The sequence below is a fragment of the Asterias rubens genome, chromosome 6 (assembly GCF_902459465.1).
Source record: "Asterias rubens chromosome 6, eAstRub1.3, whole genome shotgun sequence".
Lineage (NCBI taxonomy): Eukaryota > Metazoa > Echinodermata > Asteroidea > Forcipulatida > Asteriidae > Asterias > Asterias rubens.
In genome coordinates, this window is record NC_047067.1 from 8,281,746 (window position 1) to 8,299,114 (window position 17,369).

Genomic DNA, 17,369 nt, shown 5'->3' on the forward strand with positions numbered 1-17,369 from the left:
TAGATCTTCCACTTGTTTATTCGATCAGAACATTTCGTATCCTTTGCTTTATATTAGGAGAAAGTAACTGTTGCTGGCATGAATGTTTCCACATCACAAGATGTTCACCGTCTCATCTGTTAGTCTGTTCTGCAATCATGATGGCTAGTTGAAAATGTGTAAAGTAGTGGTCATCCGAAGATAATCCGAGGAGGTCGAACAGCAAGATTTCCACCATCTAAGTTAAAATGTTACTCACGATTGGTTGCTTGTTTCGTGTAGTGCAGGGCATTCGTCTGTACGACTCATTCACGCTAACAGCAGACCTAGGGCCTACTAGCTACTGCAATTTGTAGGCCCCGGTAGATGTTATGCCCCCTCGCTAGGTTATGTGGTTATCCACTCGCGAGGATAATTATTAGAACAGAAAACAGACTTCCGAAGAATACGGCCATGTTAAGACCGAAAGTGCTAAACATTCCAACAAACCCGTGTTTTGCTGTCGCCAAAATCAGCAATGGTGAAAAGAAACACAAGAGAAACGCGTACGGTAATTTGCATAACAATGCATCCCAGAGTTGCTGACCCACAGGATCACATTCTATCATTCATCCCCCAAAATGCGAAGAATCTCTAACTGGAATAAAAGGCATGACCAGCGGATACTCCGAGTGGTGATTGGTCGGATCGGTTGAACACCACTATAGACTGAGGGCCCTAATTGAGCTGCATAAACACTAGGAGCAGCGCAACAAAAAAATGATGCTTACCAAAATATTATGATTGTCGGCCAAACTACCTTGTCAAGTTATTGATGGTATCCTGCTAATTTTTACTTTCATATTTCTGCTGAATGGCACTGGAAACTATTGGTAATGACTCTAAATAATTGTTAAAAATAAAAAACTTACTTGGTAACGAGCAATGGAGAGCTGTAAAACATTGTCAGAAACGGCTCCCTCTGAAGTCACGTAATTTTTGAGAAAAAGGCAATTTCTCACTAAAAAAATAAACGACGTCGGCTGAAGCCTTTTTTATGCATAAGCGCACAAAGTAATTTTTCTTTTTACAAATTCGATGACCAATTGAGCCCAATTTTTACAGGTTTGTTATTAATGTACGTATGCATGTTGGGATACACCAAGTGATAATACTGGTCTTTGACAATTCCGAACGCGTCCGGTGCCTTTATGAAATGCCCAAGTCTCCATTGCCACTGTACTATATGTGCAGGGATGTTTTTCTTTTGTCTATAATTTGGCCCATATGCTAAATTTTAATAAAGCCTGTATCAACACAAACAACCTGCTTAGCTTAGAAAAGTATTGCTTAACGGAAATAGGTTACCAGCCAAAATTACATTGTTGTGACTGGTGCCCTGGGCCTACTCAATTTTTGCCTATCAGAGCGGTATTTTCAGCAGTATTTTTTGACACTGAGCTTCATGAAATTGGCCCCACCCAGGGCCGAATTTCTCTGCGCTTACCGTATTAGCATAACTGTGGCGGGAAGCAGTGGATGAAGCTCCTTGTAACCCAATTAATAAGCGGTGCCTACGGAAGCAGGGAATTCCGCGCTTACGTTCACCAAGCGTAATGATTTTAATAAAACGGATTAGTAGAAAAAATTTCAATGCTATTAATTTTTCCATAACATGGAAATAATACGCGAGTGCGCACTTCGCTTCGCTAACGAAAACTAGTGAAGAAATTCGGCACTACTAAGAGGAGAATTCGGCAAGTAGAGAAGTCCGTGAATGAGTTTCCTGCTGAGCTTTCCACTATCGAAACGCAATGGGCCAAAATTAATAAAGCCTGTAAGCACCAAAACTTGCTAAGCATAGAAAATTATTGCTCAACAGAAACATATTACCAGCTAAATAAGAAAATTGCCGTGACTGGGGACCCACTATTTTTGTTGGCTGAGCAAATTTTTCATCTTTATGAAAATACATGTATTGGGCCCTGGTAAGTCTGCCGCCACCTAGCGGCAATAAAAGTCTCCCATCGAATGAAGGGTGGTCTGTTACCTGTACGTATACAAGCTAGTAACGTTGTTTAACACAAATCTGGGTACTGTTCAAAATGGCAGCGCGCATGGAGCAGTAATGAACAAGGGCAAAAGGGGTGTGGGTAAAATCCGGAATTGCCTGATCTGCCTGATCTGCCGGTACTCAAAATATAATACACTGTTTTTCTAAAATATGTAATTTAAGCAGCCGGAATTAAATATAGATAGTGGTAAATATCAGTTGTTGTCATATACCCACTTCACTCTGCCCAAGAGTACCCCGGAACTCAAAAAAGGGGAAATTTGACAGACTTTGTTGATCGCATAACGGACAAATCGGACAGCAGGTACCAGACTATGCAACAGACGCACGCAGAGTGGCACTGTATTCGTAATCGGGCGGTGCGTGGGTTATGGGATGGTCGCTTATAATATTGCAGGTCGGAACTCGCTTTGCGTTGTGTGTCGCGAGCGTGTGATTACAACGGCCGCAGTTTGCAGGTCGGAACTCACATGTGTATAATGCATATGGGCTCTAACGTTTATTATTTTGTTATGTTTGTCAGGAATTTGAAAACAGCTAGCCTTTCTGACTGTAAATGCCTCCGTATTGGTTTGCTCTGTATCCATTATATTATATTATTTTCATTGATATTTTCATGATTTATTTTCTAGATCTGTCCTTGGTAGTCTTTGACATATAGTTGCACTAAATAAGTAACAATTCTTATTTTTTGAATTAGAAAAACATAACGATTGAATTGAATTGAAGCACCATATAAACAAATAAAGCAGTTGCATATTTTTTGTTTTCGACGGCATTTATTTTCTTGGCTTGTCATGTATTTTCCATCCAGTAAACTTAAGCAAGCTCAGGTCGGAACTGAAGAATTAATTACAATTCGAATTTATTTGTAAACATTGAACTGGACGGCCTATACGTGCGTGCAGTCGTACTAATAATTTAATGGTCTTAAAAAAAAATGTGGGTAATTAAATCAGAAACGATCACTCACAGTTTTATTCTTGTCGGTAAAACAACGATGCACACAGCATATGGGGTCGTACCGAAGCTTGGATAAAAGCCGGGTTCTGCCATTTAATTAGATCGTACACACACCGTACGTTGTGCGGTTTTCGGTGGGTAAAAGCCGGAACTATCATTTCTGTTTTACTACCACGCTTGGGGATCACAACAGATCTTGTACACCATACGTTGTGCGGTATTTTGGTGGGTAAAATCCGGAACGATAGCAGTTTCTTGTTTTACTACGATGCTTAGGGAATAAACAACAGAGCGTGATAATCATTTTTGGGGTAAAATGTGAGGCACAGAAAATGTCCGTCCCTTTTTTTTTTTTAAGTTAAATAACTAGGTAACAAGGTATCAGGGACTTGTGGTATTCACTCTGTCGATAGGGTATATCTCTTTAAAATGTAGCTGAGTAAAATAAGAGAAAAAGAAGAAGTAGAGAAAAAGAAGTTGTATTTGGTCCGTGAATGGGGGACGGACAAAATTACACAATCGTTTCAACTTTCAATACCCCTGTTGTATACATTAAAATGAGAATAATTATCCTAAGCTATAAGGGTTTATTCTTCCAATGTAAATAGTAAAAACCACCAAAAGTGCATAGTACATGGTATGGGGGGGGGGGGTTCGCAGAAAATATGATTTGAGGGTTAATTTTTACAAAAGAATGTTTAACTTCCGGAGTAGTATAACAATTCACACGTCTGGAAAGTTTCGGCAGCTGTCTGGACAATTCCAGTGGCGAAACTCTTTAAGATAATGCACAATTATTTAAGGTGTGTCAGCACTGTATACTCAGTTCTTTCCCGAGTCCTGTGAAAAAATATCACAGGCATGTTACTCGGGTGGGATTCGAACCCACGACCCTTGCGAATCCAACCCGAGTAACATGCCTGTGATATTTTTTCACAGGACTCGGGAAAGTACCGAGTATACAGTGCTAACACACATCGGTGTATGGGTACAAAAATTAATATTCTTTGTCCCCGATGCAAACTTAACATCTATTATATTCGTTATCCATGTCGGAACTTTAATTCGTGTATCATTTGTATTATTATTATTTATTAAACCACTTCCCTGATGGCACAACATAGAACACATGGAATTAAACCGATACATTTTCCACCCGGTCACATTGCTGTTTGTTTGTTGTTGGTGGTGGTGACTAAATGAATCTGTATAGCTTCAAAGCGAGAGAAGGAAAAAAGGGGAACAAAATTTACTTATAGGGGCCTAAACACTGTATGCCTAATAGAAATAAACGCATATACAAAACTGGTATTGGGGGAGGGGATCACATGGCTTTCCCAATGGAAGTCCGTACCAAGTGCCTCTCCCGTGGGCGTGGGAGGGGATCACATGGCTTTCCCAATGGAAGTCCGTACCGAGTGCCTCCCGTGGGCGTTTGTAATTAAAAAATTACCTGATTAAAATATTGGATTTTGTATTAAGTTTAATTTGATGCCCTTAAACCCATTTTTCCATTTACACACAACAGACAATGTATTTGCTTTTACACTCACGTCAGTCAGTATATATTTTTAAATTACAAAAATCATGGTACATCAAGAACACTGAAATGTTTTTTTTTAAAGAAATGCAAAACGGGAACTAAACTGTGCAACCCTTTGTGGCCCGTAAATATGTACCCTTGATTTGGCTAAATTATTTTGAGCGGATTTTTGTTTTTTTGTTTTTTGAATCAACATACAATAATTTATTCGGTTCTTCCATCCACGGAAGTGTAAAGAAATACGACCCGGTTGTGACCAAATTCTAGTCTTCTATTTCAATTTCTCCTCAAAATATATGCCCACTGCTCCAAACGATGACCGCTCAACAATACCGAACGTACAAAGCAATGGGAGACTTTGGGACGCTAGGTGACAGCAGACTTACCAGGTAATGACAGTGATGACATGCTATGAAAATAAAGCTGTCGAAAAAAACACCTGAAACATCGTTTTGTTTCATCACCATTTCTTGTCAGCATCCCCACATTAATATACAACTGATTTATTTACATGGTATTGGCAAAGATTACCTCCACAGTGCAAAGTTTATTTAGTTTCCCCATGTTCAAACGATCTACATTCTGGCATCCCTGTTCCGACCAACTTAGGTTCCGACACCCCTATATTATACACATAATGAATGTTTATGAGTGCAATGGTGCGAATATGTTCATGAGTTGAAAGATGGAATGTTCTATTCAACGAGGCGGAGCCGAGTTGAATGGAACATTCCATCTTTCAACGAATGAACATATTCGCACCATTGCACGAATGACAAACATTCATTATTTGTTTTATATAACATCCAAGTAGATCTTTGTCATTTTGATTGAAAGATACAACTTTCAAAACAAACAATTTCAACTGTAGAAGCTGAATTCTAGTAATTTTACTATGCCTTCTTGCAGTAACACCTGATGCGTTACCAAAGACACGCGCACGCAGTGATGTTTTTACTCAGCTTTTTCGTTCCATCCGAAAAGTACCATTGCACGCTGCAGCGTGCAATGGTACTTTTCGGATGGAACGAAAAAGCACGGTGAGTGACTCAGCGTGCAATGGTACTTTTACTTGCTATCACGTGACGGACAATCCTCCAATCAAATGGCAAGGATCTGCTTGGGTGTTATATAAAATCCGATAACCATTTCGACACGTTCCGATACCCCCATACCAACGACCTAACCACCCCTGTGTTCCGACACCCGGTCCGACAACATGCATAAAAAACAATGCGACTAAAACACTGCACCGACTGTAATCCACAATTGTGCCGCCGGTAGTCTATATCTTACGCCATTCCCCAGAAAGGTTTATTTCATCTTTGGTTAAAAAAGAAGCGGGCTGGTTAATTTTTTACTTATTTTTTTATGTTTTAATCTTTTGGGGGGATGTCGGAACAATGAGTTTCGAACATAGAGGTGTCAGACAATAGGGGTGTCGGAACATAGGGATAGCGGAAGATAGGGGTGTCGGAACATAGGATGAGCTATGGGAACATATGCAGGTCGGAACTACATACGTGAGTTCCGACCTGCAACCCCCAACCACGTGCGTCGCTTCAGAAATGAGTTCCGACATGCACATGTACATGCACACGAAGCATACGTGTACATGTATATTTACTTGTACGTACAACCAATTCTGTCAACACAACGCGAATTGCGACCTCTGCAGATTCCAAACAATAATACGATTGCTTTTTAATATCATTATAGACCCCGATCGACTTATTTTATGAAGTCTTTCCATGTCGGCATTTTAATTTGCGAAATAACATGACGGAACATAGGGCGGTCGGAATATATGGGTGTCGGAATATAGGGGTGTCGGAACATAGGAATATCGGAACATAGGGATAGCGGAAGATAGGGGTGTCGGAACATAGGATGAGCTATGGGAACATATGCAGGTCGGAACTACATACGTGAGTTCCGACCTGAAACCCCCAACCACGTGCGTCGCTTCAGAAATGAGTTCCGACATGCACATGTACATGCACACGAAGCATACGTGTACATGTATATTTACTTGTACGTACAACCAATTCTGTCAACACAACGCGAATTGCGACCTCTGCAGATTCCAAACAATAATACGATTGCTTTTTAATATCATTATAGACCCCGATCGACTTATTTTATGAAGTCTTTCCATGTCGGCATTTTAATTTGCGAAATAACATGACGGAACATAGGGCGGTCGGAATATAGGGGTGTCGGAATATAGGGGTATCGGAACATAGGAATATCGAAACAAAGGGGTGTCGGAATTATTATAAGATGATATGAGTTGTCAAATGGATGTCGGAACATTGCGTTTACCGACCTTGCATCGTAAATTCACGATACGCCACATGTACATGCACACAATCATGTACATGAATATTTACAACGCGACAAGGGTGTTTTTTCTTTCATTAATATCTCGCAACTTCGACGACCGATTGAGCTCAACTTTTCACAGGTTTGTTATTTTATGAATATGTTGAGATACACGAACTGTGAAGGCTAGTCTTCGACAATTACCAATAGCGTCCAATGTCTTTAATATTAGATTGATGCTAGGCCCCGATTACATACATACATACAACTAAATATTTATAAAGCGCCTTTACGTAAAGACTTAAAGTCATTCCATGTAGACCTTATCAGTCCCTAAACAAATCTTTTAAATAAAGGTCATTCGATTTATTTCTAAGACTAGTCAAAAATGTACTTTTACGTCATTCGATTTAACAAAATAATCATTCAATTTAACAAGTCATCGAAGCTGCATTCAAATTCACAGGATTTTTTTGTGGCGTGCGTTTGGTCATTCAATTTCATTTTGGGCAGTCAATTCTGGAGTTTGTGCAATCTTAAAAACGCTTGGTTTTAAACTGTTTGTTTCCTTACGATTGTCAAAGGCATGCATGCGGTAAATTTTTCGACACTCTTGAACATGCCGAGATGTCTGGAACGCCAACAGATTGATGGATGGCGAATGTTTACCCCCCCCCAAAAAAAAAAAAAAAAACCAAACAAACAAACAAACATTAAAACACATTCAAATATCAGTTCTTGCTCAGTTAACCATTAAAGCTCTCGCGAAAGAAATATAGAAGAAAAAACCTTATGGGGCCCCAGGTAACGTCTACTTGAAACATAAAATAATGAAAATAAGGTTCGCTTGATTTACAAGTGAAGGTACGAAACCGACTGCCTTTAACAGTTTTTCTGTTTACTTATTTGAATACGAAATTAAAAATGATCAAATCAGCTAAATCTGTAGTCGAACCAGCTTTAATAAATTGAATGATGATTGTGTGTCATGAAAAAGAATGAGGGTGCTAGGAACTTGAATGCCTCAAACGAAATTGAATGACCGAACTCTGAATTTGAAACGCAGTAAAAACCGGAGAGGCAAAATAGCTTTAATTCGAATTAAGTTGACTGGTTATTTTCCGAAATTGACCAAGAAAACCTATATTAAATCAAACGTGTTTAAATTCCGCTTAGCATCGTTGTTTAACTGACAATGAAAAAAAAACTGGGAGTGATCGTATCTAATGGGAGTGATCATTTCAAATAGTTGATTTCATGAGAACCTATAATACTGGTCTACGACGACTGCACGCGCGTACCAGTTTAGGTTTTAATTCAAATAGTATAAATTTCTTCAGTTCTGACCAGAGCTTGGTTTACTGGGAAACAACCGAGAAAAATAATGGTGTCGAAAACATAAAACATGGATTGTTTCAATCGCCTACAAAAATATACTGATATATATTATTTGTAATGTTACTTCAACACTGCACTGAGAGTTCCGACATGCGTTTACCGACCGTCGCATTTATACACAACATGTAGGCCTACATGGATTGTTGATCAATGATGTCAAGTGAAGCACTGCACATAACGTCCGTCATAGACAAATAGAAAAAAAGGTTGATGAATTAAAGACAATTGACACTATTGGTAATTGTCAAAGACCTGTCTTCTCACTTTGTGTATCTCAACATAAGCATAAAATAACAAAGCTGTGAAAATGGTAGCTCAATAGGTCATCTCCCCATGACTAATCAAGAAAGATTTAAATGCGAATAGGTATTTTAAGTAATAACCAATAGTGTCCACTGCCTTTAAAGACAGTGGACACTATTGGTAGTTGTCACCAGTCATCTCACTTGCTGTATCGCATGAAATAACAAACATGTGAAAATTAATTGAGCTCAATCGGTCATCGAAATTGCGAGATAATATTGAAAGAAAAAAAACACCCTTGTCACACAAAGTTGTGTCCTTTCTGATGCTTGATTTCGAGACCTCAAATTCTAAATCTTAGAAATTAAATTCGTGGAAAATTACATCTTTCTCGAAAACTACGTTACTTCAAAGGGAGCCGTTTCTCACAATGTTTTATACTATCAACCTCTCCCCATAACTCGTTACCAAGTAAGGTATTATGCTAATAATTATTTTGAGTAATTACCAAAAGTGTCCACTGCCTTTAAACCTGTACAAATTTAGTTTTTAAAACTACTGGATTAATAATTGTATAAAAACTTTTAAAAACATAACTGAACAAACCTTTGTAAATAATCATTTACAACAACACTGGTTGTCCCGACCTTTATTCACAAGTGGCGCAGTGTATGTATAGGGATACGATCTACTCTATAAACTACTACCATGTGGTGTTGATACCCTAAGCATCGTAGTAAAACAGAAAACTGCCATCGTTCCGGATTTCACCAAAACAAAATCAAAATGGCCATGGCCGGCGATCTTTTTTTTTCTTCTTCTGATTAAGGAGAAGTACCACTTCTATCAGTGCACTAAAAGTGATGTAGACCTATTACAAAATAATTATCAACTACAAAAAAGAAGAACGGCCGTTGATGGAAACGCTGATGTTTTTGTTCATGTGAATTTCTCCATGTTGATTTTTCCCTAACATTGCCTATGGGTAAACCTGATTTTAAATTAATATTTGGAAGTCTGTAGTGCATATCCATAGAAAAATAATGCTCTATTCTCTCTCTGCATCTGTTCACAATTCTTTATTATTATTAATTTTTAATCATGGCTTATTTTTAATAGTTTATTGGGTATCAGTCCAACACGCGCATTAAGCCAAACAAATCACCGCGTGACGAAAGTTCAGAAGTCACTGCTTCCGTAAGCGCCAAGTTCTTTGCTTACGGTATAAAGCAGAGCCATGAAATTTTGCCTTGCACGTGCCTGGCGGATTTTTTGTCTCTATTAATTTGAAGGATTCCTTTGTTTAATAAAACAATTTAGAATAAACAACTTTCCCATTGAAAGCACTAACGACAGTGCAAATTTCCTAATACAGAGAGAAAAAATGCTGTAGGGGGGTGCGCGGTCTTTCATTCTGAAAAAAAAGGTTTAAATATTCTTCTTAACACATTTATTGCAAACATTTTTTTAATTAACCCTCTTATCTTATTTTCTTGGAACCCCCCCCCCATACCATCAATGCTAGGCGGGTTTCGACCTGCATAATAGATAATAATATTATATTCAACTTAGGCCCTGGCTTATGACACGGAGGAAGGTTAAATCTGTTCATTAAATTTGAACTTCAATTTGAACTTCAATCAACTGGGTTGATTGTATTTATTATATACAAATTGAAAAAAGAAAAAGGTAAAAATCTATGTAAATAATAATTTTCAATAACACTGGTTGTCCCGACCTTTATACACGAATTGCGCAGTGTATGTACAGGCCTATACGATCTACTGGCTTCGAAGCTTCAGTTCTTTAGCCACATTAATACTTGTTCAAACTGGCTGGAAGGAAACCCTCAAAATTAGCGAATTCGTTTTTCAACAGCGCCCTCGGTGGCAGCTTGAATACCACCAGAGCCGATAATTTTGAACATGGTATATAAATTTCTCGAAAAGTTCAAATAATCTTCTTGATGTAATACATTTATTGCAAACAATTTTTTGTAAAAATTAACCCTCAAAATCAAATTTTCTTGGAACCCCCCCCCCCCCCCAATACCATGTACTATCAAAGTTATGGACGCGGGGCTTGGAGACCTCGACTTCCAAACAATGGACGAGGGTCTATAATATGATATTAGATTAGGTCTATAATATGACATTAATTGAAATAGTCATTTAATGTGACAGACGACTTGACGGACGACGACAGCCTACCCCAACCACATTAAGATGCGAAGCCGAACTGAAAGCGCTCAAAATAGTTCAATACGTATTTACAAGCTTCAGTTCTTTAGCCACATTCTTCTTGATGTAATACAATTATTGCAAACATTTATTTTTGTAAAAATTTACCCTCAAATCATATATTATTGGACCCCCCCCCCCCCATACCATGTACTATCAAAGCTATGGACGCAGGGCATGGAGACCTCGACTTCCAAACAATGGACGAGGGTCTATAATAATATTAGATTAGGCCCTGGCTTATTAAACGGATGAATGTTAATCCTGTACAAATTCAGCTTTGACATCTACAGAATAGGTGTGTTAAAACTAAAAATAAATTGTCAAAATCTATGTAAATAATAATTTTCAACAACGCGAATGGCGCAGTGTATGTACAGGCCTATACGATCTACTCTACTACCATGACGTGTTGTTACCCTAAGCACCGTAGTAAAGCAGAAAACTGCCATCGTTCCGGATTTTACCCACCGCATAACGCACAACGTATGGGTGTACAATCTTCGTGGATTCCCTAAGCGTCGTGGTAAAACATAAAATGATAGTTCCGGCTTTTACCCACCGAATACCGCACAACGTATGGTGTGTGTGTGACAAGCGTCGTACAGAAAAACAGCAGAATGGAACTGAGATCGTTCGGAATTTTACCCGGTAGTTTAAGGCACTTATTACATCGAGTATAATCTGCTGAACACTGAATAACTCGTGAGTCAATTCCGTGTTTTACTGACAAGAAAATCTGTAAGTGATTGTTACAAATTTTACCCTCAATTTATTTTTTCACGAGAACCTATTTTGAAGTTAGTAGACGACGACTGCACGCGCGAATTTAGGTTTTAACTCAAAATGTATAAACTTCTTCAGTTCTAACCAGAGCTTGATTTACTGGAAAACATCCCCGAGGAAAAATAGTGTAGATAACATAAAACAGGGATTGTTTCAATTGCCACCCAAAATCTACTGAATTATTTACACATGACGTTACTTCACTACACTGCAGAAATTAATGAGAGTTCCGACCTGGTTTACCGACCTTCGCATTTATACACAACTTGTAGACATACATGTTGATTGGACCCCCACTATACGTAATATTTTATATAATAAATAGGCTGTTATAACTGACATAGAAAAAAAGCTGCCGAATAAAATTTAAAACTTCATAATATTGCAAACAATTATGACCATTATGGTGACAGTGAAAAAAAATGTTTTTATAACCTCAACTTAAGTGTGGTTGTTCTCCTGTGATGTAATATTTTTGTAAATTTGAAATGATTGAATGAATTGAACTTGACATTAATTGAAATAGTCATTTAATGTGACAGACGACTTGACGGACGACGACAGCCTACCCCAACCGCATTAAGATGCGAAGCCGAACTGAAAGCGCTCAAAATAGTTCAATACGTATTTACAAGCTTCAGTTCTTTAGCCACATTCTTCTTGATGTAATACAATTATTGCAAACATTTATTTTTGTAAAAATTTACCCTCAAATCATATATTATTGGACCCCCCCCCCCATACCATGTACTATCAAATGTGAGTTCCGACCTGCAATGTGCGACCGCGTAGGACTGCAAGCAATGTGAGTTCCGACCTGCATTGTGCGACCGCGTAGGACTGCAAGCAATGTGAGTTCCGATCTGCAATGTGCGACCGCGTAGGACTGCAAGCAATGTGAGTTCCGACCTGCAATGTGCGACCGCGTAGGACTGCAAGCAATGTGAGTTCCGACCTGCAATGTGCGACCGCGTAGGACTGCAAGCAATGTGAGTTCCGACCTGCAATGTGCGACCGCGTAGGACTGCAAGCAATGTGAGTTCCGACCTGCAATGTGCGACCGCGTAGGACTGCAAGCAATGTGAGTTCCGACCTGCAATGTGCGACCGCGTAGGACTGCAAGCAATGTGAGTTCCGACCTGCAATATTATAAGCGACCATCCCATAACCCACGCACCGCCCGATTACGAATACAGTGCCACTTTGCGTTCGTCTGTTGCATACATAGTTTGGTACCTGCTGTCCGATTTGTCCGTCATGCGATCAACAAAGTCAGTCAAATTTTAATGTTTTTGAGTTCCAGGAATAATCTTTTGCACAGGTTAGTGAGTAGTTATAACAAAAACTGATGTATTTGACCATTCCAACTGAGTTCCGACTTCAAATGCAATACAATTATCCGAAAAATTTCATTTTTTTAGCAGTTCCGGCAGATCCAGGCAGATCAGGCAGTTCCGGCTTTTACCAATTGCCGTCACCCTCGAAGGATCGGAAATAACAACCAAAACTTCCCACCAGTGACTCCGATTTGTGCTGATAAATACTTCGACAAAAGCATGGACAACCTCCATGACAAAAGTAAGACATTTTTTTCTGTTACAAAACAGAGAAACATTGCCATGGTCATGATGATCGAGGACTGTCATGACTGTTTTACAAAAAATAAAAACATTTCTTATTCCTGGTCTAGATAGAGTCTAGATATAGCTCTATGGGTAGAGCCCATCAATGGTTACATTGTCTTGATTCGATTGTATCTGTAATACTGATCAGCAATGACGTGGACGTAAATCGAATAGCTATCAATCATGGTAGTTGAACCCTTGCAAGCGCGTCACATGCAGCAACTGATGCCACGCTCACCATGTTGGTGGTCAATAGGTTTACGTGTAAATGCCGCGTCGCCTAAAATGCGCACTTCACTGAATAACACACGTTTACATTGACCACCAAAATGGTGCATCCAAGATTATTCTGATGATGACGTTAGGTGAATTGGGTTAAAACTCATGTACACTACATAACAAGAGTAGACCTGATAACAAAAGTCCACATAATGTAGGGGATTGAAACACTGTGTGAACTTGCACACATTCACACAGTGTTATTTGAAAGTGTTGAAGAATATGATGCCCCAACCCACCCACCCCAGTTATGCCAGTGTTTACGCCACATCTTCTCTGACAAGTCTCAATCGTGAGGGGCCCAAAATGTCTTACCAGTAGAGACTTGATTTCTGCATGAGTGGAATGATGTCTTGATTCTGCATGTCTGCAGTGAAGCATTCCAGACAGAATAGCGACTGGAGAATGGCGTTCATGTAACACGTATTACCAAGATTTGAGAATCTGGCGGAAAAAGTGCACAAATCAGACAAATCGTCACCAACATTACAAACGGACACACACAAATACATGTAAAAAGTAGCAATCCGGGAAAACAGCAATGAACATTTTTAAAATCAAGCTCTGTAAAAAAAGTTATGGGTATTTTCAACTAGCTTTCTAACAATGGTTTCTTGATGCTTTGAACTTTATACATGCGTCGAAGATTGCAAAAAGGCATTTTCCGTTTTCACAAACTGACACCAGATAATACAACAAATTAGCAAAAAATAAAAAGCACATTGCACATTGAGACATTTGAGATAAAAACTAATTAATGTTATTATTGTTATAGATGGTAATGTTACATTGGTGCTAAAGAATATTAATGCAGTACCCGTATTGGCAGTTCGAATCCTATGTTAACATCTATTATATCGTTGTGGTACCCGCTGCCAAAACATAGGATTCAAACTGCCTCTAGCTACTGGCAGTCACGGTAGTCTTATTGGTAAGACACTGCTCTAGAATTGCAAGGGTTGTGGGTTCGAATCCCACCCGAGTAACATGCTGGTGATATTTTTCCACAGCAATCGGCAAAGTACTGAGTATACAGGGCTAACACACATCGGTGAAAGGGTAAAAAAGTAATAATAATACTTTTTTTTTTAAGTGTGTGAATGACCTACCCTTGTAGACTGATCTGAGACGTCTTGACTGCTGTGGGGATGCTCTTCTGCCTCCAGCCGGGTAGCTTGTGATCGGGTACAACCTCTTTGAGTTAGAGACGCTCAGGAATCCAGGGGTACGCTTTACCGTGACGTTAGAGTTGGTTTGCCTGAGGGGACAAACAACATTAAGAATATGGGACTTGAGGCATTGCACGGTGGGGTATCAATAACCTAGGTATCAATGTTAGCGATAACAACATGCGTATCTACTTGCTAGGTAGATTTCCTACCTTCTGCCTAGGTAGTATTTAAGAAGCAGGACAGTTCTTTTCAGAACTGAGAAGTCTCCCCAATAGACCCTTTCCATGAAATATGTAAATTGCACATAGCGCGTGCGCACTAACGTTTTGGTTGGCAAAATGAGGGAGCATCGCGCTGTTTTTTTAAACGGCTAATGGGTGCGTGACGCAGACGCGATTGCGCGTCTGCAACCAACAGGGTCTGTACGCATGCATGAATGTAATTAGCATATTTCATGGGTAGGGTCCATTCAGAGAATCTAATCTGAGGTAGTAGAGAAGTCTCCCGAATTAAAAAAAAGGTGTTGTGCTCTAAAGAAATCAACATCAGGTTGTGAGGACAAATAGAACTAATGCCATATAAAAAATAACATGTTTTTTTAAGGCCCCACTTTAAAAAACCCGATAAACTCACCTTGATTGTAGCAATGCATCCGTGGCAGAGTAACCAGCAATCTGGCGCCCTCTACTGTAGAAAGCTGATGCATTGGAAACCGGCTTGGGGGCAGCTGCAAGTCAGGGTTTAAAAAAAGAATTCACTAGTATTCTCATACTTTGTATTGTTACTAAAAATGACACTTCATCTAAGCCCTAAGCGGATATAGGCACGGGAAAATTCTGCATTTTAGATGCTTTGTGGTGCAATCTTTGGTAAATTTTGAGGGGGGACATTTGATATAGTGTCCCCCACCCTTCTAAAAAGTTGTGTCATCCTTATAGCCCCCAGGATTAATGCCCATGGCGAGACACAGGGTTGGTCTTACACAGTGCAATACTTGGGCTTCATGATTAAGGTGGTCAACAAGATGGGGGGACATTTGATATTGTGCCCCCCTCCCCTTGTCACCCCCCACCCCCACCTATTTGATGCCCACCACCATTAGTAGGATTTGAAACTTTGTATGGTGGAATTGTAACTATAAGAACATTTTGCGATAACACTATGTGAATCTCTTTATGAGTAGTGTTGGTTCGGAAAAGAACTATTGGTTAAAGACTCATGTTTCTATTAATATACGCTGATCATCTACAGGAGAAAAATCATAAGAAAGACTGTACTTACTGTTTGTCTAGACGCTACTGCTCGTCGAAAGTTCTTCGGTAGGGTTCTCTACGCAACCTAAAATAAACGACAAATATCGGACAAATTTACATCAGCTGTGTAGTTGCACGTTTTGTGTGCATTTGATCACTAGGCATAGTTAATTTTTTACAGTATTACATTTGAGAACCACCAGTTCCTTAAAAGCTCAGATATGCCTAGTTCATTTTGATGGGTCATAATAAATAATTTGCATCAAAGTCTTTTGGGAAAAGAAATTTCACACAAATTTCACAAGTACCTACATGTGAGGTGAAACTAAACATGGATTGGAAATCACTAACAAGGCAATTATTTTTTTAGAAACCTCTTTCATCAGTGAAAAGGGTACAAAAGAATTTAGGCATTGCATGGTGAGGTATCAATATATATTTGGTTTGCGGTAACACCATGTGTGTTTCTACTTGCCAGGTAGAGTTTGTTCTTAGAGAACTGTCTTTCTTTATTCTACTACCACAAAGAGTAGATTATCAGATTTTTGAGAGACTTGTTCTGAAAAGAACTGTCCTGCTTTGTAACTATACCCGGGCGGAAGGTATAGAAAATTGGCTGGGACAACTACTTTAGCTTTATAGGATCATAATTAACTGCACTACCGCGGAGTCAATCTCTTGACGATGACTAGAGCAAGCTAGTCAAAACGTTGAGACCAATTCAAGAACTGGATAGTGATTTGGTTCCCTATTGGGCAATCCCTATAGGCTTCTGCTTGCTTTTTGTTGATATGTCTCTAATTATTTTACTAATAATGTAAAAATTACACATTTCTACTTATTGTTGCTGTGTGTTTTGAAGTTTTTAAAGCCTAAGTGAATAAATAAATAAACAAATAAATAAATTACTTGATGGATTGGAATTGGACCAAAATTAAGTACAGTTTCAAGAAAAAGGACAAAGCTTTATGGAAAGGTTTCTCCAAACTGTAATAACCTGGTTGTCTCTTCGTCTTTTATCCATATGCTTCAAGTCCTCTGCATTCTTCTCACTCAGCCTCTTCCTTGATTCAACCTCTTCCCTGCAAACAGTCAATCAAAACAAACAAAGCTCGGTAAATAACACCAAACTCACAAATCTCAACTCATGTTAATCCGGCATGGGTAGGCCTATCGTCGTCTTGATACGCCAAGAGTTTATGAAGACGCACCAAAAATTCAATCCATACTCAGTGATACCGCCTCTTGAAATACATAATTCTAAAAACTCCCCCTTTCTGGAGCTCCAGCCCTGGCCCCACGCGTCGACCTGGTATTCTTTAAAAACGTGAGAGCCCATAATTTAATAACAACAAGTATGCTAGTAGTAGTACAATAATTTCGCTACATTGGCCTGCAACCCCCCCCCCCCTCCCCCTGGGTTAAACAACAGAGGAACTGCAGTTGAAATGACCAGATAGAGAAAGGACCAATAATACTATAATTAATACCAGTATCAGCCGCCAGACTT

The 17,369-nt window shown here is 39.1% G+C and overlaps 1 long non-coding RNA gene across 1 annotated transcript; it reads right to left on the reverse strand.

The window, feature by feature from the left end:
- Positions 1–13,691: 13,691 nt before the first annotated feature.
- Positions 13,692–15,918, reverse strand: LOC117291892. The gene is made up of 4 exons (XR_004519216.1): positions 15,888–15,918; positions 15,240–15,333; positions 14,544–14,692; positions 13,692–13,878 (listed from the first exon to the last, which is right to left on the reverse strand). It is a non-coding gene; the product is annotated as an uncharacterized LOC117291892 (long non-coding RNA).
- Positions 15,919–17,369: the final 1,451 nt, after the last annotated feature.